We start from the raw sequence: 22,497 nt of genomic DNA, 5'->3' as shown, positions 1-22,497 counted from the left end.
TCTTCCCTCAGGGCGAGGGGTTGGTGGCACATCTGTGCTGTATTCACCAGCCTCTTCTCTGGGGGTCATTGCTTCTGTGACCGCTTCTGAGAATTGATTTGTGATGGGAAAATAGGAAACCTCTTCCTCCTCTTCATAATAGTCACCAGAATCCTCCATGAGGCTTGTCATTTAAGCACCTCATGGACAAAAGGTCAGTGACTATCCAGATATCTAGTATGATGGTCACCAATCTAGGGGTGAGGAGGACCTGCAAACTCTGTGCTGTGAATGGGTGTCATAGCAGGCACTGGCCCTAAGGGCCCAGTAACAAAGGATATAGGCAACAGGGCTGAACGATAATGGTTGGTGGGCCTGGGCCCTGGCCGACAACTTGCCTTTATCTTTCATGGGCACGTCAAGGGAATGAATCAGCAGCCTGGGCAGTATCTGCCCTTGAAGAGGAGTCGAAGATCTTAAATGGGTCTATCCTGTAGGTTGTTTAAGCTTCAGGCTGACGGGGCCAAAGGGTGCATTGCGGACATAGTCGGAGGCACTCAGGGCCTCATTTACTAGGAAATTCAGAGCATGGAGCTGTGCCAAATTTGGCAGCGCTGCACTCTGACATTTCAAAAAACTCAGAGATGCCCCTTATTTACTACTATATAGTGCACCCCTGTGTTTTCCCTACCGCTGGTGCTAAAATTAGCTGCCTAGCGCCAACACAGGCACCCTTGCTCTATAGTGCAAGGGTGCCTGTGTTGCAGGGCATGACTGTTGATGTATGAATGCAGCAAACATAGAAGTAACAAATCATCATTATTTAATGATTGTTTATGTGCAGAAAGGGACATCTTCTTGTATATAAACAATCATTAATCACGTTTTGCTCTTTCTGTGTGTGCTGCAGACTTTCTCCTCATTGCACCTCTCTAAGGCCACCGCAGGGGTGTCTTTAGTATTTGGCGTTGACAAAGATTTATGCTTTCTCATAAATCTGGGTCAGTGTCAAAAGCAATGGGTGATGCGTGGAAACTCCCACAGCAACACCCATTGCACGCCCCTCTGTCACAGAAAACAACGTTGGGGCCTATATGTACAAGGTGGCGTAAAGCCACAAAAAGTGGCTTAGCGCCACCTTGTAAATATGGAAACGAACACAGTCCCACTGGAGTGCCGCTAAAAGTGATTCCCGCAGCCATCTAAGGCAAAGGTCGAAGCACCTTGCAATAAAATCCACACAAAACAAAAAACAATCATACCGAAACAATCTAACACGGACTGCGAGCAGCGAAGAAAGAGGGAGATAGAAGAGGGATGGCACCCTTTACAGATGTGCATGGAGCTTGATTAGCTGTAAACCTTTTTGGTTGTGACTTCATGTTCCCCAGTGGTTATGGGAAATTAAGCCTTTCCAGACATGTTTATGTGACTGCTGATTATATAAATGAAGAAAGTTGGCATAATCCTCGCCTGGTCCTGATATAGAACTCATTTCGCTGAGACAGAAAATACAAAAATGGAGGCAGCAGGCTTACACGGAGTGTGCACACAGCTGCAGGTAGACTGCAAAAGTGAGAGGAGGCGTGGCCATGCCACCAACCAGGATGGCCACGCAGCTCTGAAGCACCGGGGATAGTCACCCTAAATGTGCAGCCATCTCCATCAATTCTCCTTTATATGGGTCCCCAACCTATCCTGATGATGCCGGATTTCCCGGCGTATGTATTACATACCTGCTCTGATCCTGCCCTGACCTGCAATGCTGCTCTAGAGCCCATAGCACGCCACTGCGGCCTGCTGTGGCCTTCGGAGGCCCTACAGGGACTGGGCTTGCAGGCGAGCCTGAGGGTGTGGCTGCTGTGAGCGAGGCTACTACTCGGCCGACATACCGCCAGCTACTCCGCTTCACCGTGGGAGCTTTTACACTGCACCTGCTACCGATACCACGTCTCTCTGGCTGGGCGTCACACGATGGCCTCCCTGACTGCCATGAGGCATGCCTGGGACGTGCAGTCCTTTTTTCGTTCCGGGCTCGCGGTGGTTACTTCCTCGCCAGGCAACTCCTACACTTGCTGTGAGTGCACAACCTATTTGCCAGCACGTACCCATTAATGGAGCCCCTCCTTGCCACTACTCTGCTACGATGGGAAGATTTACTGCTTATATATATATATATATATATATATATATATATATATATACAGACCTGTCTGCTTGCAGCCCTCTTCTGCCATTGCATTGTGGCCTCTGCCGCCCGTGCCTGCCTTGACCTGCAGCCCACTGTTCCTCGTTTGCCTTACTTTGCTGGATTTATTGGATGAATAGGCGGCACTGTTGGGCATGTATCTTCTAATTTCCCCACAACTTCACCTCCCTGTTCTCGTTGAGACCTGCGACATCCCCAGACTGTGATGGGGCACGGGGACCGCAGGCAGGTGCAGCTCTCCTTCGTCTCTGCCCGGCATTCCAGACAGCTGTCTTCAACTGCTGGACCTATGGACCCCCTGCAGATGTGGACGTTGCCGGCCCAGTAGATGGCACTGTTACAATTAAGGCTGAACTCACAGCTGGATTTCAGGCCATTGATGCTCATTTGGACACTCTCTGATTGTTTTGATCGCCTGAATAAGCCCCTGGATGGCCACGATACCGGAATTGAGGGGCCGAATGCAGAATCTCAGAAATCCTGCTGCATGGAGGTGTTTGGGGAGAGTGGAGGGCCTACCTATGACGATTGCTGCAAAAAACGAGGATTTGGAGGCCCGCTCTCATTTTAATAATATTCACATTATGGAATTAGGCAAGACAGCAAATAGATCTCTGCATCGAAAAACTCCTTACTGAATTATTTGGTGGAGAGTCCTTCACTGAAACTTTCTTCGTGGAAAGAGTACATCGGTCACTGGGACCTCAGCCTCTCCCTGGGGCCCCTCCTCACTGCAAAACTCTTAAATTACAGGGATTGTAACATGGTTGTGCGCTTGGCACATGAGTGAAGTCCACTTCAGTATGAGGGTGCTACCTTGTCTATTTATCCAAACTTCAAGCAACTGGTCCAAGACTCCCATCGCATGTTTGCAGAAGTAAAGAAATCTGTCCAGAAGTGGGACCTTAAATACAGCATGATATACCCAGCGAAACTATGTGTGGAGGTGAACGGTCGCTCCCGCATTTTCAGGACCCCAGGCGGGGCACAAGACTCCTGTAAGAAATACAGCACGGGTAGTCCTTTGTCCACCCATTCCTCCACTGCTAGGTCCCTGGCTCTGGACTTACCCGGTTCATCAATGACACTCTAACGGCAGTTCCCGATAATCTCCTGTCTCTCATTTGCCATGTAATTAATACTGGTCTGAGCCATCAAAATTGAGACGCAGTGACCCTCCTATCTCCCTATTTGGGACACCAGTCAGACATTTGTCGGCTTTGACTTCCACTTGGCTCCACTTGCGAGATGCTATACACTTCAAACTCGGCTTTAGAGCACCAATGTGTTCCCCTTTACCATAGCTGTTGCTCTGCCAAACTCCTCTTGATCGCTACCTTGGTGCTTCAAATACGCACTACCGATCCGTAAGCAGGACAACTTATCCCTGTCCTAGCGCGTTGTCACCTCCTATTAGTGTACACCACGATGTTCTTGTTTGCTTGGTTGAATGGGGTATGGAGTACCGGCCAGCCACTGTTTCGGCTGGTGTGGGTGGGAGTAGGTTTTGTGTTACTTTTTGTATGTTTTGTCACAGCTACATTTATGTGTTCATACTGCATGTTCCTAACTTATACCATTGGCCATCTCACACCATTCCACTGCTTATCTACCATGGCCACACTTAGAACACAATACACACCCCTCAGTCTTACGTGTTTGTCTGGAACATCAGGGGCCTCAATAATCAGCGGAAGGGGATAAAAGTGCTGGCCTAGCTGAGTAAACATAGGATAAACTTGGCTTTATTACAAGAAACCCCCCCAAACCTATGATAACACTAATACCCCTCATTGGGGCAGTGACTGCTACGTCTTCCATTACATCACATCCTCACAGGGAGTCTGTACATTGATACATTAGTCTATACGTTCACTCTGCACAAATGTGTCCCTGACCCAGAGAGAAACTATATACTGGTCCTGAGAAGTCCTGCAGGGAAATCAATACTGTTAGTCAACATCTACGCCCCTAACACTGCTGCCCCTGAATTTTTTCACAACCTGGTGACTTTGATACGCACTCACCTGGCTGGCTATGTTCTCCTTGGTGGGAATTTTAAAATTGACACTACTCCCTTCTTAGATTTCACAGGCTCCATGACAATATCTAAACCACATTCACTAAATGCACTCACTGATCTCCTGGACAGGCTCTAACTGGTTAATGTATGGCACCGTTGCCACCCTACTGAAAGGGATTTCCAAACATCTTACTCGCACTTTATCTGATCACGCCCCTGTCAAACTCACTCTGGCACTCCCTTCCACCCTACCTGTTTATTGACCTTGGCATTGCCCTATTAACGCGCTCCTCAATCTGGTATTCTGAGTAGAAATACGCCTGAGTATTTTGATTTGAACACCAGCTCAGTACAATCACGTGCTACCCTGTGGGAGACCTTTAAGGCCTACATCAGGAGGGTATGTATTGCTAAGCATGTGAGCGTACTGCGCAGTACCTGTAATGACCTAATGCAAGTAGAAAAACAACTGGGTGAACCCAACGCTGCACAAGCACTCACAACAGACCACTCCTCCTTACAAGCATGCTCTACACTACTCAAAGAATTCCATGACATGGCTTTGCGTGAAGTCCATTTCCTTGGCAAATATGCTACAGCACAACACTATGGTGAGGGCAGAGACCTAGACACACTTTTGCCAATTTGCTTGCGTCACTCAGATTCACTGCTCAGACGGCTCACTGACCACGTACGACCCAGGTATCGTAGAGAAGTTCTATGCCTCTTATGACTATCTCTACATCACTCGCAGGACATATACTGATACCGCCCTCGCCGGCTATCTGGCTGACATTGTAATAGGCTTGAACCATGCCAGCAGCATTTTCTGGCGGCTCCCATTACATGTGCAGAAATTAAACAAGCTATAGACGACCTTGGTGGCCCCAAGGCCCCCGGCTTGGATGGATTTACCAGGGATTTTTACAAAGCCTTCAAGTCGGCGCTAGCTCCCCACCTCCTGGACGTTTAGACGGAGATGTTAGAAAAGGGAATTATGCCTCCCTCGATGAATGAGGCTGTTATTGTCTTATTGCTGAAGCCCAATAAATCTCCGCTGCACTGTTCCTCCTATAGACCACTGTTGCTGTTAAATCACAACAATAAAATACTTGCCAAGGTCCTAACTATTCGTCTTTCACTCGTAATGGGCAGTGTTCTCTCCCCCATGAAATCTGGCTGTATCCCACATCGCTCTACTTCTATCAACCTCTGTACTATATATTTGCAGTCCTCAACCAAATAACACCTACCCTCCCGGTGGCTGTAGTGTTATTCGATGCTGAAAAGGCGTTTGATTCCATAAATGACAATTTCTGACTGCCACACTAGAGAAACTTGGTAGCCCTAAGGGTTTCTGTTGGCTCATCATGCTGCTGTACAGCGACCAGGTGGCACTTATCCGGATAAATGGCACTCTTTCTGAACTTCTTAAATTAACGAGGGGTACCAGACTGCCCAATCTCTCCATTACTTTTCATTACTGCAATGGACCCCTTGGTCCGTCAGGTACTAGACAGGGCTGCCCTCTCTCTCCATTACTTTCCATTACTTCTACAGACCCCTTGGTCCATCAACTGCAGGACCACCACCTGGAGAGAGGCCGTGAATTTCCCAGTAGCCGGTTATTTGCATCTTTGTACGCAAACGACATGCTCCTATTTATCTGAGATCCTGCCTTCAGTCTCTCTCATCATTCGAGAAATTATTTAATTTGTGGTGTTTTGGGCTTGTCCATCAATTGGAACAAATCAGAGTTCTTCCCCTTCACTGACTTGACAGTCCCTTGTCCTTTAATGTTCTCTTTTCGGTGGTGCACTGACAGCACTTAGGCCCAGATATACAAGCGGCCTGAGCTGCCGATACATCACTTTTTTGACACATTGGCGGCACTGACTGCTGAGCCACATGTACAAGGCCACGCAAAGCCACTTTGCGTGGCTTTACATGGCCTTGTAGATATGGAGTAATGCAACACAGCGCAAGTTGCTGCAGTGCATTACTTTGCATCTGGGAAGCGTTTCCATGAGTTTTGCATGGGTGTTCCAGTGCAACACCCATGGATTTTGATTCATTCCCAGATTTTGTAAACCTAGGAATGCGTCAAAACCCTACGCCACCCCAGGGGTGGCATAAAAGTGAGACAAGGGGGGAGAAATGTCTTTAGTTCCCCCCATTTTTTCCTCTTTCTATGTGTGTTGCATTTGACCCTTCCTCCACAAAAACAATCATCCCCGCAATGCCAGCACCCTTGCCCCACCTCTTGCATTGGTGCACCGCAGCAATTTGTGCACCAGCGCAAGGAAAAAGAACAGGAATGCACTGTATCTCACAGATACAGCGCACTCCTGTTCTTATGACGCAGGGCAGCGCAGTAAAAAGGATTGCTGCACTACCCTGCGACAAAACGTTGTAAATCTGGCTCTAAATTTCTGGGTATCCACCTTCACCAGGATGGAGCCAAGGTTTTTTGGTGCAATTAGAGCCCTGCCATGCCAAAACTCTCTCTGCAAATAGACCAATTGGATCACGCAGCCCTTCTCCTTAGCAGGGCAAATTGCCATCAGTAAATGGTGGTTCTCCCTCACTTTCTTTACTTATTCTTAAATATCCCCATTGCTTTAATAAAACTTTTTTGCTACTCTGAGGAGCTTACTTACGAGACTGATATGGGCTGGCTGTCGCCCGGGTGTTAAGTGGAACACGTTGACACTCACATATGACCACGGAGGGTTTGGGGTCCCCAACTTTAGGCTTAACTACCTGGTAGATAAATCACACTTTGCTTATTATTGGCATCACCCAGATGCCCCCCTTCCTTGCCTTAAACCTGAATGCGCAGTCACCTGATCTTCCTCTCTCTTCTCTTCTACTGAGGAGACTTCCTCACAACCTGGCAGAAATACAAATGCTACCCACCACCTACTGAGCCTGGTCTAAGCTCGTCCGCTATGTGGACCTCTCCACCCTCTACTCTCCGCACATGCCCTCATGAATAACCCCTGGCTTCCTCTCACTCTGGAACGACTGGTACAGCATTTATTGGCTGTCATTGGTCTGGGTACTATAAGAGACTTATTCTCTGATGGTTTCCTGTGCGCCAGGGCCTCCTCGTTAGAACCATTTCCCACTAATCTCATGGATGGCTTTATAATCCACTGCCTACATCACACAATTCATGATGTCTTACCTACCTAACCTGAGGAACCTCCAGAATGCACCCGTACACCACAATACTTACTGCACCAGATAGTTGCAATCTGATATCCTGTCTTTATCGTCTTGCAGTGCAATTGCTTCCTACTGGCGCTGAGCGATCACAAATCGCATAGGAATGGGATTTAGGATACTCTATTCCATCCAAGAGCTTGTCTCTACGAATCATAAATATGAACTCCTACATTATAAATTTCTATATAGGACATATACCACCTTAAGCTGTTAGGATGGTAAGACCCCTCCAAACCCCATCATTGCCCCAAATGCAAAGTGGATCAAGTAGATTTTGCACACCTCACGTGAACCTGCACGCACATGCAATATTGGGAGAGATTTTTTTGGACATTTTATCCTGTTCTTGAACTGCCTGTTGACCCAGATCCCTTGATGGTGCTACTGGGCTATGTCAAGCCGTTGCCAACTGATGTCTGGCGGCTTGGCACCATTGCGATCCTTCTGACTAAACGACAACTGGCACTGCACTGGGACAGCCTTACACTCCCCATTCTTAGAGGATGGCTGCAAGACATGTCCTACTGTGATACTACTCTGCAATATATGGCTCAGTACAGCCAAAAACTTCCAAACCCAAGGATATTTGGCAGCCTTTCTGCACATTTCTTTTATCAAGGACCCCCCCAATGACCACAGTACATGATCTGATACAAACTGACTGCTGAGATGCGAGTCACATCTTTACCTCCCGGATATTCTCTCATCTCCCCACATCATTCTCCTGAGTGTTCCCTTTAAAGGCATCATTTTATTGCTGATTGTGTTCTGCAAATATTATGTCGATATGGAACATTGCAATGTCGCTGTTATTCCTGGTGGCTGCTTATTATAGCCAAAATCTTAAGAAAATAACGGTTAAGAAAACACAAAAGTGAGGAGCTCCCCAAGACAGTGAAACTAGAAAGAATGAAAACTAAATGAAAATAATCATTACAATTCGAATTAGTATTAGGAGTAGAAATGAAAAGAAGAGTTTCCATTATCTTGTAAATGAGCATGTAACAGCACATAGCAGGTAGCAGGAACCAGTTTATGTGATCTGTTTGACTCTAGACACTGAGGCGGAAAGCAACTAGGTAAGTGTTTGGTCATGCTAGCCAATAGGCAACAGCTCAGATCTCCAAACTCAAACTATAATAAAGGAGAGAGTGCAGTGTAAGTCCCTGAGCTGCTGACTTCGGAACTGGGGGAACCAGGTTCAAGTCTTGGCGTCAGCTCTACATCCTGCTATTCTGGGCAAATCACTTAATCTCCCCTGCCCACAATTTAGGCTTGAGACCCTCACAGGATATTTGCTACGCATTACAAATCCTGGATTTATTTATACAAATGGAGATTCCCAAGAAAAGTACCTAGAACTGTGTGCTCCTATAGTATGCATAAATCTGTTCTGTAAAGTTTGCAGATATCACAGACACTAGTGTTTAGATGAGGCAAACTGTGTATTGTGAAACAATTAGGACTAATCACAAAGTATACATTTCTTATAAGTCAAAACCTCTCCCATTTAATATAGATTAGGTATTCAAAGTAGTGGGGAGTGTTTATCAAAATTCTCATTCAGTCCAGTATATAATGCGTTCAGACTATAGATCAGGCAGTGTTCTCTGAGTATAGGTAAGTCCCATATATTGCTAACCTTTTCTGGTGTTTCAAATTCCTCAGTGATTGCCCATTTGAGGTCCCCAGCCTGGTCGATGTTCATTGAAATGGTTTAGCCTTGGGGTAAATACAATGATGCATGCAATTCTTTTAATTCTGCTGTCGTAGTTGGACTCTTGTGCTAGGCAAGACTGCTGGTGTAAGACATCACTTTTGTTTGTAGGCGACTAGGCCAAGCCGCAACTGTCGGCCCAACCCTCCCGGCTCACAAGCAGTATCTCACTAAAAGCCAAATTAGTAAAAGGTGATTTGTGGCAACCTTTACACATGGACTGAACAGTGTGACATCTCAAGGAAGTCATGGTTAAACGAAGATTACCCTTTTCTCACATGAGCAACAAGCCTCAGTCACACACAGGCAATGAAGAGATGCAAACATTTGTTCAATAGGTTTTATTTACAATACTGCAATCTACTGTAAAATGCATGTGCTGCAATGATTAGGATAATGAATAATGCAAGAAACAGAATTGTAAAAACGAGAGTCATGAATATAAAGACCCCCACAATCTTGCATTAACATGAGATGTGAAATGGGGTCTAATACCCTAGCACGATTAACCTAATCTCTAACCGAAAGAGAGCCAGGTGTGTCAAACCTAATCTGCCAGTAGTATGTCCATGAGAAGAGCCCCCCAACCCTTGTTACCTTGGAATGAGGTCTCTAGATCAGACTCTGGTGACACGAAGGCTGGGTCTGCATCAAGGTGACATGTAGCATAGATGGAGAGTAGAGATAGAGAATCCCTCTGATAATCTTGTCTGCATGAGATGTGTTTATACAGATCTTGTAGGACCCCTGATGCAGGTATGTTCCCAAACAATAGATAAGGCATGCTTGGGGCGGCAATTATATAAAGAATGCCCTGAACAGGTACATTATGTTACTGTCACACATAAGTGGCAAAGTACATGATGTGAATACCTACGTATATCACTTATCTTTGATGCTGATAGTGACGCCTTTACAGAGTGGCACTGATAATGTGAAATGAAAACATCTTCCTAAATATGAACATAGCAGCCATTTTGAAAGAAATAATAAATGCGCTAAAACAGAGCAGGCTAAGTAGGTTAAAAGTTACTAGGGGGGCGGGGCACAGGCCTGCAAGCCAGAAGGCTAAGCTATCTCCTGATTCTCTAGAAAGCAAAATAGATCCACTACACTGTGCAATCCACAGCTGATCTTTTGTGCAGTGTGACCCACATAGAGCAAATCACAAACACTGTATTATATTAATCACATTGTTAGAATCAGTCTGTCATAGTCTCTGAGTTATGCTTCCATATTTGATAACTTTTGTACTGGATGTTTGCTGGGAAACTGAATAGTTATCATATTTGCAATGCCAAGGAAAGGCCCTATGCTAAACGTACAGGGGCTAATTTACAAGTCCCTTGCCCTGCCAGTGTGTCACTTTTTAAATGGGAAAAAGTGACACTCATAGGCGCAGGGGCTGGGAAACAAGCTCCCAGTGTTTAAGCTTGTTTCAATATACGTGTGAGTGTACCAGGATGTGCCGGATATGTGTTCATTTTCAAGGCAAAAAGTGGCTTTGGAAAGTATGTGAAGGTTTATGGAATAAATGTATAGGAATGAATCCCATTCACCCAGCCAGGGAAGCTGATGTAAGGACAACACCATAGAATGAAAGCTAACACATTGCAATAAACAGTTGAACGTAGTAGGTCTGTGCAGCAAAGTACTGTAAATTGTATTATCTGTGGCCCTATTCTAAGGCTGAATTCAAATGTAGATTTTAAATTGGGTTGCAGTTGTTGAGCCATTCTTCAGAGCCCCTTCAAATATCAAAAACATTGTCAATATACTGAAGGAACATTTTCAAGTTATGACTGTGGGTTTTCAGGATTGAAAATATAGGCTTCTTAGATTGTGTTACTATAAAGTACTCACTAAAGGTGAAGAGGGGAATGCTTACAATTTGTTTAACCTCTAGCAATTGCCCCTTGTTCTTTTGCTCAGCATGCCACCTCGGTTCAGGGTCAGCCTTATGCAAATCATTCTTGACCCTGCTACTCATGGGAAAAGTCCAGCCAGAACTACCACACCAGGTCCTGCTTGAACTGGAACATAAGCAACCCACGACCAGTTTAGCCCCAATTAGGGCTCGACTAGGTACAACTTGGTTCCAGTGGCACAGGGAGCACAGGATCCACGTCTGGGCATACACTTGCCACTCAGGGCAGACATCAAACATACAAAAGGAGTTGGGATGAATGATTGCAATTAGTCTAACCACTGGCAATAATTGTTCAGGGTAGCATGCCAACCCATAATTTTTTTGCTCACCATGCCACCTCAAGTTGAACCCAGCCATATGTAAATCAGTTTCAACCCTAGTACTCATGGGAACAGTCCAGCCCGAAATGCTAGACCAGGTCCTCCCTGAAGCAGAACACAACTAAGCCAGGTTTGAACAAAGATGGAAAACTAGATATGAAAGAAAACAGAGAAGAAACGTTTTTCATAAGTAAAAATCAAAAGAGAATAAGCATTGGCAAAATCAAAAGGCTGCCAGCCACTTCCAGCCTGATTGGCTTTCCAATGCGTGTTTCTGTGTTTTGTTTTGCGACATATTTTGATAAGATGCAGAACAGTTATGATTTATAGCTCAACAGTGCCTGGGCAGGGTTTGGCTTCCAGGGTAATGTCAACTAAAATTGCCATCAACTCTTCTAAGTGTCCCGTTCTATTGGTGCCACAAAACTCCTACCCTAACAAAGATATCTTTGTGTCATTTGTAAAAAGCAAGTTCGAGAATAAATAAAACAAATGGGAGCTACACCAAAAATTAATCACCTAAGAAATACAGAATGCCAGAGTGAGAAGTCAAGATGAGAAACAACAGCAGAGAATAAAGTGATAAATGCGTGTGAGAAAAAGAAAATACGTGAAACAATGGCAACAAGAAATTTAAAAAAAAGCAGGTAAAGGAACACGTTGAAAGTAAAATATGATCAATAGAATGGAAGGATGAAATAAAGACAGCATTAAGAATGATGACAAACCAAAGAGAAAGAGAAATGATGGAAGTCTGATTGAGAGAAAGTATACACTACGAATGAAAAAACAAAGTACTCTTTACAAGAGAAGTCCAACAAACAAAGTCCAGAAAAAAGGAAAGTGATGAGGAACATGGGGAGGCAAGACAGGATTAAAGAATCTTAGGACCAAAAAGAAACAACATCCACAAAATTAAACTGTAGAGAAATAAAAAAAACTATCAAGAGAATGAAGTGAGATGTAGATGGCAAACATGAGCAAAGAGAAAAGCGAGAAAGACAGCATGAGGGAAAGAATGCCAGGAAGGAAGCAACAGCGATCAAGGCACAGGAGGAAAAACAAACATATAAAAAAACATTGTAATCTCTTCATATGAATATTTTGCACACGCAACAACAATTTTAATTAGTTGCCATTAATCACAATACATTTAAAAATTGAATTGAAAAAGACCGTGCACTCCCTTCATTCATCCAAAACAGGTCAAATTGGCACAAGTTGGGGGTAACTTGTGAGCAGTAGCACCACGACAAGGTTTTGACCTTTGCTACTGGACATTCACACCATTCACACCTCATTCAGGGGATACGACCTGCTTTCCGTCAGACCTACAGACATTCCGTGCTCAGCTCCAGATGGGGACGGTGGCAGGATTTCTGGAGCTCAAGGCAAAATTGAATTCGCCTGCAGCAGGATAGCCCCAAAAATTGCTATTAAAAGCGGATTGGTGTCACGACTAGGTGACCCCATAAGGCCTTACCACACCTTATGGAAGCTCCGCCCCCACCTAAAAGCGCGTCTCCCTGGCATCTGCGAGGTGTGCGCTGGATTTTCCCCCCTAAAAAAAAAACGACCAAACAGACACATGGCAGATGCAGAGAGAGGCAGAACTGCCACGGCCATCCTGTATGTCTGAGGGCCAGCTCGGTGCCCCAAAAAACCCCTCATTCACACCGCATTCACACCATTCATAGCCCAAGCACTGCACTCACACAGCAGACACTCCGACCACGGCTGTATATATAGGTAAGAGGTGAATGACGTCATAAAAGCCTGCCAGGGCTAGGGTGTGATGTAGTACATGACGTCACAAGAGTTGATGGGAAACACTGATACCACTTAAGGCTACCAAGGGAGACCAGTGCAACATTATGTTGATAGGTGAAGGCTTAGCTATCACATACCAGCAAAGAACCAAAAGATTATAATTACGCTATTATTAATATTTCCTCTGGTCTTTGGTGGCGGCCAGTCTGTCCTATAACATCAAAGAAGCAATAGACTGAGGGAAGAAAACTCAGTTACACTAAACAAATTATTAAGATTTCCTGTGTTCTCTTTATTGTGTACTGACTCCAATTTTTAACCTGATTGATAGAGAGAATGGGTCCGAGCATTTGTTTCAGAGTTTCTGATAGTCTTGATTATTCTTCAGATTTGTGGCCTCGATGGTCAATAATTAACAATAATCATCTCATTTCTATGATGCTGCCAAAAAGAATGTCCTTCAAAAACATCTTAAAATGATCTGTAAAGGCCCTGGTGAGATGGACACAGTGCACTGCACAGGAATGCACAGCTTTTCATCCTGTTCCTATCTGCTCTGCCCACTTCACAGGGTGTAATTCAGGTATCCAAATGGCAGGAGGGATCTAAGGATCAGAAGACACCTTACATCCTTCTGCACTGACTAGCAGAGCCTGGCAGTGCCCTTATGACTGAGCTCTGAGTCTTAATCTGTGTGAATGTCTGTCTGCTTGGCATGACACAGACTCCTTGTGTGGCTACACAAAGCTTCAAAGCGTTCCACACATTTAATTCAATAGATGTTGGTTCTGGGCAACCTGGGATTAAAAGGTGCCCAAGACAACGGTAGTTCGGGAATCCAATCATTGCTACTCTAAAAATTGAGTTATCATACATAGTTGCCTGCAGGAACCTAAAAAAGCATTCATATTTTGTAAAAAAAAAGAAATTACAAATGTAGAAATTGCGTTCTAAACATAGTTATGGCATTCCAAACAGCATTCTAATAGAATTCTTACATATTTTTAATTACAACTCCCAATGCAAACCCAGAATGCCCTTTGCAAAGTAGAACTCTTATTCTAAATTAGAACCTGACAAAATCAGTGCGGAAGGGTGCACGTCAGGTATAATCCCCCAGTGCCCAGGGGAACACTTCTAGCAGTGCGACATTTTGCATCCAAGACTTGTCAAACACTGCAGTATCTCTTCTTCTGATGTGGTGTCCACACAGCAGTGGTCACCATGGGATCTGTATCACAGTGCAAGACCATGGCTGTCAAATCAATGTTCATGCACATCATGGCATCAGTCAATGAGTCACCACACATTCACAATGTATGTCTCCCAGCCAACCACTCCACCAAAGAAGAGAATGAACAGGTTCAGGGCCATCCAACTGATCACAGGGAGGGGGAGGGGGAATGAGATGGTACATGGGGATCTAATGATACATGTCTTGTGTGTGACCTCCACAGGGACCACACAGAACCACCTCATTAACTAGAATGACCTCTTTCACCTCCAATAATTAAATGCGCAAAAAGCAGCGCCCATTTGATTCATATTTAATTGCACACGTATTGCCTTGGTTAGAATAATCTTCTTTTAATTTAAGACATGAATGACTTTTGTTATCCAGGCGCTATGAACAGGGTTGAGAACAGATATATGATCATTCATGTACATCATATTGTAGAACCTATGCAGCTGTGCAGAGAAGACAAGATGAAGTATAGAGGGTTGTGGGAGAGACCATAGGCTTAGGAGGGTGGCTGTGGACACATTTGACAGTAATACAAGGAATCTAATGTAGAAAAAGGAAATCAAACCACACTAAAAGATTGGCAAAGAAGACATTTAGGACGAAAAGTAAAATTAAAAAACATAAAGCAATGAAAAAGAAATGAAGCGCAAAGAAAAGAAGTACATTTATGAAAGAAAAGGAGGATCAACCATCAAGAACGGGAAGTGTAGGAGAAAGTACACCAGCTCATAGAAAATGTATGAAGAAGGAACACACACAAGAATTTCGAACAGATATTTTAGAGCAGGAGTTCTTGAGCTTTTGGCTTCTGTGAATCACTGTTGGAAGCAGGGTACCCTGACCCAGGCTAAGTAACTCCCACTAAATGAACCTCAAAACACTACAGAGCAGTGGAAACAAGTATATACACCAAATAAAAAAGCAAATTCTGAAATATTTTCTTCAATTCACAAGCAAAAAATATTCGAAGAGCAACATATTAGTGTTTATAGGAAAGTTGGAGCATATAAAGAAGTGGTTTTCTTTCTGAAAGCTAAAGCAATAAGTTAAACTCTTGCATCTCCCTTTCTTACTTTTGGACCTGAAGCATCCTCGCTTTTCGGCAGGTCACACTAGAGCATCAATGGAGGACACCAATCCTCCATACTACTGTTTGCTGCACGTGGCTGCTCCCACAGATCAATCCATGGGCACCAGCTCAAATGTAGCCTCCACTTTCAAACTCCTTCCCATTTATAGAGCATTTGAAAATAGATTTTACATTTAGTTTTTCATGTTTATCAACTTTAGTAATGTGGTGTTTTTATTCAATTTTCAAAATATTCACGCCCGTGAGTAGGAAGTTTCAGAGGACAGGTTACGAACTGTTGCTTTAGACTGGAGTATTTTGAGAAAATAACAAAAAGGAAACTAATATTTGTTAGTCAGCGTGTAAATGAAACCAAAGATGTATGTATTTCTAGACTTTTACCAGAGAAAAGTTTAGTTTGAGGAGAGACATGAGTCATGTATTTATGGTGGAGCTTTATAGAGCCCTCTCCATTGCTTGCAGATACTTCAGAGAGCTAAGGTGGGATCAGAAAACCTACACATTATGGAGACGCAAATTAAAGAAATCCTAGGGGAGACCCCACTCACGTATTCTTCACAGCAACCACTGAAGAATGTACTTCACTTGAGAAAAGAGGCAACAGTTCCCACAATTTTCTGATTTTTCCCAAAGCGCAAATAGTTTGATTTAGGCCTTATGTTTGGAGTCTTAGAATTTGATCAAACAGAAATGTGTCATCTCCAGAGAAAAGGTATGACTGGACAAAGTAATGTGTAGAATGTCAGTAGAATGATCAGTCCTTTCCTGGCATTTTCTATCATACAGTGGCAATGTTATAGATAGTGCTTTATGGTGCAACCTACATTTGTGTGGCCTTTCTTTAAGCTACCAGGGGACTATGGCAGTGGTTCCCAACTTTTTGAATACTGTGGCCGCCCATTTTACCATTACTGGAACCCGGGGGCACCCACTAAATCATTATTGGAATCAGGGGACACCCCCATTGAGTCATTAGTGGAAGCTGAGACCTCAGCTTAAACATCATTAATGGTTTGAAGTGCAAAACAATACACAAAAAATGCACAAACAAGCATTCATCAAACACATACACAAATGGTAACACATTTTATTTAATTTACAAGCATATGTAATTTAAAAAAATCATGTTAATAAGAAGGTTGAATCTTTTCTAAATTCAATTGAAGCCACACATCATCCATACTGTATTCTGTTTGATGCCCCTGCACTGCTCCCACAAATCAATCTGAGGATACTAATTTAATTTTTAGCCTCCAAGTTCAAATCCCTTGACCTTTACAGTACTTTTTAAAAATGTCAGTTATTATTGTAGCCACTTTATATATATACAATTTATTAATCTGTTAATATTATTTACTTTTTGAACAGTCACAGACCTCCAAAGGAGGCTTTGTAGAACCCAAGGCGTCCCTTGACCACAGGTTAGGAACCACTGGACTATGGTATTACAGAAGGAGCTGGAGACACATGTGCAGCCCCTTAAATATAAATTGCACTGGTGCATGTCTCACGCTGGCACAGTCACTAACAGGCATTCCCTCATTTCAACTGACATGTGATCTCATGAAAATGAAGGAACCTATTGCATTTATGTCCATGCATATTCTAAAGGTGGCAGCAAGGACAAATAAGTCATCAGTAGATGCAGCGATAAGGCACCACAGTCAGTGTGCCTTTCTAAGGTACAACTTTGGAAAGAGGTATAGTGATGCACGAACATCCCAACTACCCTTTGTAGGTGAGTGTAGTCAGAATCCCTGCACCCTCTTAAGAATGAGGTGAGGTACAAGCCTGTGCTGACACTAGAATGGTGGCTAGAAACAGCCTGTCTGTCCTTTAATAATGTAAAAGTCATCTCTTGTTCCAGAAACTACTTGGGATGGTTACACCTTTCCATTATATTTGGATCTCTATAAAGTGAGACTGGTTAAAGTTTTCAAATAAGGCAAACCCAGCCATGTTTCAAATGTATTTCCTTAAGGAAGCATTCTTTTTTGAGTGTGAATCTCTAGGGTAATCCAGGTCTGCCAGAATATGTTTCATGTAGAAGAAGACACAGGTGTATATTGATCAGAGTCTCACACAAAGGCAGTCTACGTATATCCTAATGCAACCGCAGATGACTAGGAGGGTTATTTAGAAGGGTTTGCATGGGTGCTTGTGTGGCACTGCCCAGTTCTGTCCTGTGCCCACAGGCTTTTCTAACGGTAAGTAAATCAACTCAAAACATTACTAAATAACACACAACTTCTACTTGCTAACTTTATCTGGTAAACTCATTCAATGATTACTCAATTTTGTTCTAAGGAAATTTAATTCAACACACAAAAAGACCTATATGTTGAAACCATGCTCAGGTGGAATTATTATTTTGCTCACAGAGTTGGCGGAATTTGATAACTCTGCGTTATGCGTGTAGTCCAGAGTTCTTGCCAAATTCTGACAATTGGCGCTTGGCGGAATTATTCTGCCATTCGAGCCACGCGATGTTCACGGGAACAATGCAAAGCTAAGTAATGCGTTTGCAAGATTTGCTGGCTGCTAACACGATCTACTGTCACCACAGAGCCTTCTGGCACCATTTTCTGATGTCAGAGATTGCGAGCAGCCGTAGCTGACTCTCAAGTATATTTTCTATTTGAAAAGCAGCAAAATCAGCTCAAAAATACCTTTTTGAGTGAACATTCTATTTGAACAGTCGGTTCATATTGTTTTTTTAGTGTGGAAAGCATTTTTTTATTTTACGTTACAGGTAGGAAGGGCCACAGAGACTCCAACGTCTTCTTGCTGTTCAGAAGGCTCCTCCCAGTGCGTTGCCCATCTCCTGGTCACTTTTCATTTAGATTTCGAGAGAAAGGATCACTCTCTTTGTCTGCAATTTCTGCTGCATATATACTATTTGATTTTAAGGATTCTGCTTTGTGTGACATCACAAGTAAGTGAAAAAATATTTGGATAATGGTGTTGTTTGATAAAGTGCATGTGCTACCATTATCTATCAACCTAAGCTGCTAGACACCCTATACACTAATAAGGGATACCTGGGCCTGGTGCAAGGTGTAAGTACCCCTTGGTACTCACTACGAGCCAGTCCAGCCTCCTACAGCTGCTTATTATAGCCAAAATCTTAAGAAAATAACGTTTAGGAAAACACAAAAGTGAGGAGCTCCCCAAGACAGTGAAACTATAAAGAATGAAAACTAACTGAAAATAATCATTACAATTCGAATTAGTATTAGGAGTAGAAATGAAAAGAAGTTTCCATTATTTTGTAAATGAGCATTTAACAGCACATAGCAGGTAGCATGAACCAATTTATGTGATCTGTTTGACTCTAGACACTGAGGCGGAAACCAACTAGGTAAGTGTTTGGTCATGCTAGCCAATAGGCAACAGCTCAGATCTCCAAACTCAAACTATAACAAAGGAGAGAGTGCAGTGTAAGTCCCTGAGCTGCTGACTTCGGAACTGGGGGAACCAGGTTCAAGTCTTGGCGTCAGCTCTACATCCTGCTATTCTGGGCAAATCACTTAATCTCCCCTGCCCACAATTTAGCGGCTTGAGACCCTCACAGGATATTTGCTACGCATTACAAATCCTGGATTTATTTATACAAATGGAGATTCCCAAGAAAAGTACCTAGAACTGTGTGCTCCTAAAGTATGCATAAATCTGTTCTGTAAAGTTTGCAGATATCACAGACACTAGTGTTTAGATGAGGCAAACTGTGTATTGTGAAACAATTAGGACTAATCCCAAAGTATACATTTATTATAAGTCAAAACCTCTCCCAGTTAATATAGATTAAGTATTCAAAGTAGTGGGGAGTGTTTATCAAAATTCTCATTCAGTCCAGTATATAATGCGTTCAGATTATAGATCAGGCAGTGTTCTCTGAGTATAGGTAATTCCCATATATTGCTAACTTTTTCTGGTGTTTCAAATTCCTCAGTGATTGCCCATTTGAGGTCCCCAGCCTGGTCGATGTTCATTGAAATGGTTTAGCCTTGGGGTAAATACAATGATGCATGCAATTCTTTTAATTCTGCTGTCGTAGTTGGACTCTTGTGCTAGGCAAGACTGCTGGTGTAAGACATCACTTTTGTTTGTTGGCGACTAGGCCAAGCCGCAACTGTCGGCCCAACCCTCCCGGCTCACAAGCAGTATCTCACTAAAAGCCAAATTAGTAAAAGGTGATTTGTGGCAACCTTTACGCATGGACTGAACAGTGTGACATCTCAGGGAAGTCATGGTTAAACGAAGATTACCCTTTTCCCACATGAGCAACAAGTCTCAGTCACACACAGGCAATGAAAGAGATGCAAACATTTGTTCAATAGGTTTTATTTACAATACTGCAATCTACTGTAAAATGCATGTGCTGCAATGATTAGGATAATGAATAATGCAAGAAACAGAATTGTAAAAACGAGAGTCATGAATATAAAGACCCCCACAATCTTGCATTAACATGAGATGTGAAATGGGGTCTAATACCCTAACACGATTAACCTAATCTCTAACCGAAAGAGAGCTAGGTGTGTCAAACCTAATCTGCCAGTAGTATGTCCATGAGAAGAGCCCCCCAACCCTTGTTACCTTGGAATGAGGTCTCTAGATCAGACTCTGTGGTGACACGAAGGCTGGGTCTGCATCAAGGTGACATGTAGCATAGATAGAGAGTAGAGATAGAGAATCCCTCTGATAATCTTTTCTGCATGAGATGTGTTTATACAGATCTTGTAGGACCCCTGATGCAGCTATGTTCCCAAACAATAGATAAGGCATGCTTGGGGCGGCTATTATATAAACAATTCCCTGAACAGGTACATTATGTTACTGTCACACATAAGTGGCTAAGTACATGATATGAATACCTACATATATCACTTATCTTTGATGCTGATAGTGACGCCTTTACAGAGTGGCACTGATAATGTGAAATGAAAACATCTTCCTAAATATGAACATAGCAGCCATTTTGAAAGAAATAATAAAATGCGCTAAAACAGAGCAGGCTAAGTAGGTTAAAAGTTACTAGGGGGCCAGGGCACAGGCCTGCAAGCCAGAAGGCTAAGCTATCTCCTGATTCTCTACAAAGACAAATAGGATCTACTACACTGTGCAACCCACAGCTGATCTTTTGTGCAGTGTGACCCACATAGAGCAAATCACAAACACTGTATTATGCCAATCACATTGTTAGAATCAGTTTGTCATAGTCTCCGAGTTATGCTTCCATATTTGATAACTTTTGTACTGGATGTTTGCTGGGAAACTGAATAGTTATCATATTTGTAATGCCAAAGAAAGGCCCTATGCTAAACGTACAGGGGCTAATTTACAAGTCCCTTGCCCTGCCAGTGTGTCACTTTTTAAATGGGAAAAAGTGACACACCGGAGGCGCAGGGGCTGGTAAATAAGCTCCTAGTGTTTAAGCTTGTTTCAATATATGTGTGAGTGTACCAGGATGTGCCGGATATTTGTGTTCATTTTCAAGGCAAAAAGTGGCTCTGGAGAGTAAGTGAAGGTTTACGGAATAAATGTATAGGAATGAATCCCATTCACCCAGCCAGGGAAGCTGACGTAAGCACAACACCATAGAATGAAAGCTAACACATTGCAATAAACAGTTGAACGTAGTAGGTCTGTGCAGCAAAGTACTGTAAATTGTATTATCTGTGGCCCTAATCTAAGGCTGAATTCAAATGTAGATTGTAAATTGGGTTGCAGTTGTTGAGCCATTCTTCAGAGCCCCTTCAAATATCAAAAACATTGTGAATATACTGAAGGAACATTTTCAAGTTATGGCTGTGGGTTTTCAGGATTGAAAATACAGGCTTCTTAGATTGTGTTACTATAAAGTACTCACTCAGGTGAAGAGGAGAATGCTTACAATTTGTTTAACCTCTAGCAATTGCCCCTTGTTCTTTTGCTCAGCATGCCACCTCGGTTCAGGGTCAGCCTTATGCAAATCATTCTTGACCCTGCTACTCATGGGAACAGTCCAGCCAGAACTACCACACCAGGTCCTGCTTGAACTGGAACATAAGCAACCAAGGACCAGTTTTGCCGCAATTAGGGCTCAACTAGGTAAAACTTGGTTCCAGTGGCACAGGGAGCACAGGATCCACGTCTGAGCATACACTTGCCACTCAGGGCAGACATCAACATACAAAAGGAGTTGGGATGAATGATTGCAATTAGTCTAACCACTGGCAATAATTGTTCAGGGTAGCATGCCAACCCATCATTTTTTTGCTCACCATGCCACCTCAAGTTGAACCCAGCCATATGTAAATCAGTTTCAACCCTAGTACTCATGGGAACAGTCCAGCCCGAAATGCTATGCCAGGTCCTCCCTGAACCAGAACACAACTAAGCCAGGTTTGAACAAAGATGGAAAACTAGATATGAAAGAAAACAGAGAAGAAACGTTTTTCATTAATAAAAATTGAAAGAGAATAAGCATTGGCAAAATCAAAAGGCTGCCAGCCACTTCCAGCCTGATTGGCTTTCCAATGCGTGTTTCTGTGTTTTGTTTTACGACATATATTGATAAGATGCAGAACAGTTATGATATATAGCTCAACAGTGCCTGGGCAGGGTTTAGCTTCCAGGGTAATGTCAACTAAAATTGCCATCAACTCTTCTAGGTGTCCCGTTCTATTGGTGCCACAAAACTCCTACGCTAACAAAGATATCTTTGTGTCATTTGTAAAAAGCAAGTTCGAGAATAAATAAAACAAATGGGAGCTACACCAAAAATTAATCACCTAAGAAATACACAGAATGCCAGAGTGAGAAGTCAAGATGAGAAACAACAGCAGAGAATAAAGTGATAAATGCGTGTGAGAAAAAGAAAATACGTGAAACAATGGCAACAAGAAATTAAAAAAAAAGCAGGTAAAGGAACACGTTGAAAGTAAAATATGATCAATAGAATGGAAGGATGAAATAAAGACAGCATTAAGAATGATGA

Source organism: Pleurodeles waltl, chromosome 1_2 (genome assembly GCF_031143425.1).
Source record: "Pleurodeles waltl isolate 20211129_DDA chromosome 1_2, aPleWal1.hap1.20221129, whole genome shotgun sequence".
Lineage (NCBI taxonomy): Eukaryota > Metazoa > Chordata > Amphibia > Caudata > Salamandridae > Pleurodeles > Pleurodeles waltl.
The sequence above is the reverse complement of the archived record's forward strand: the minus strand, read 5'-3'. Positions refer to the sequence as shown.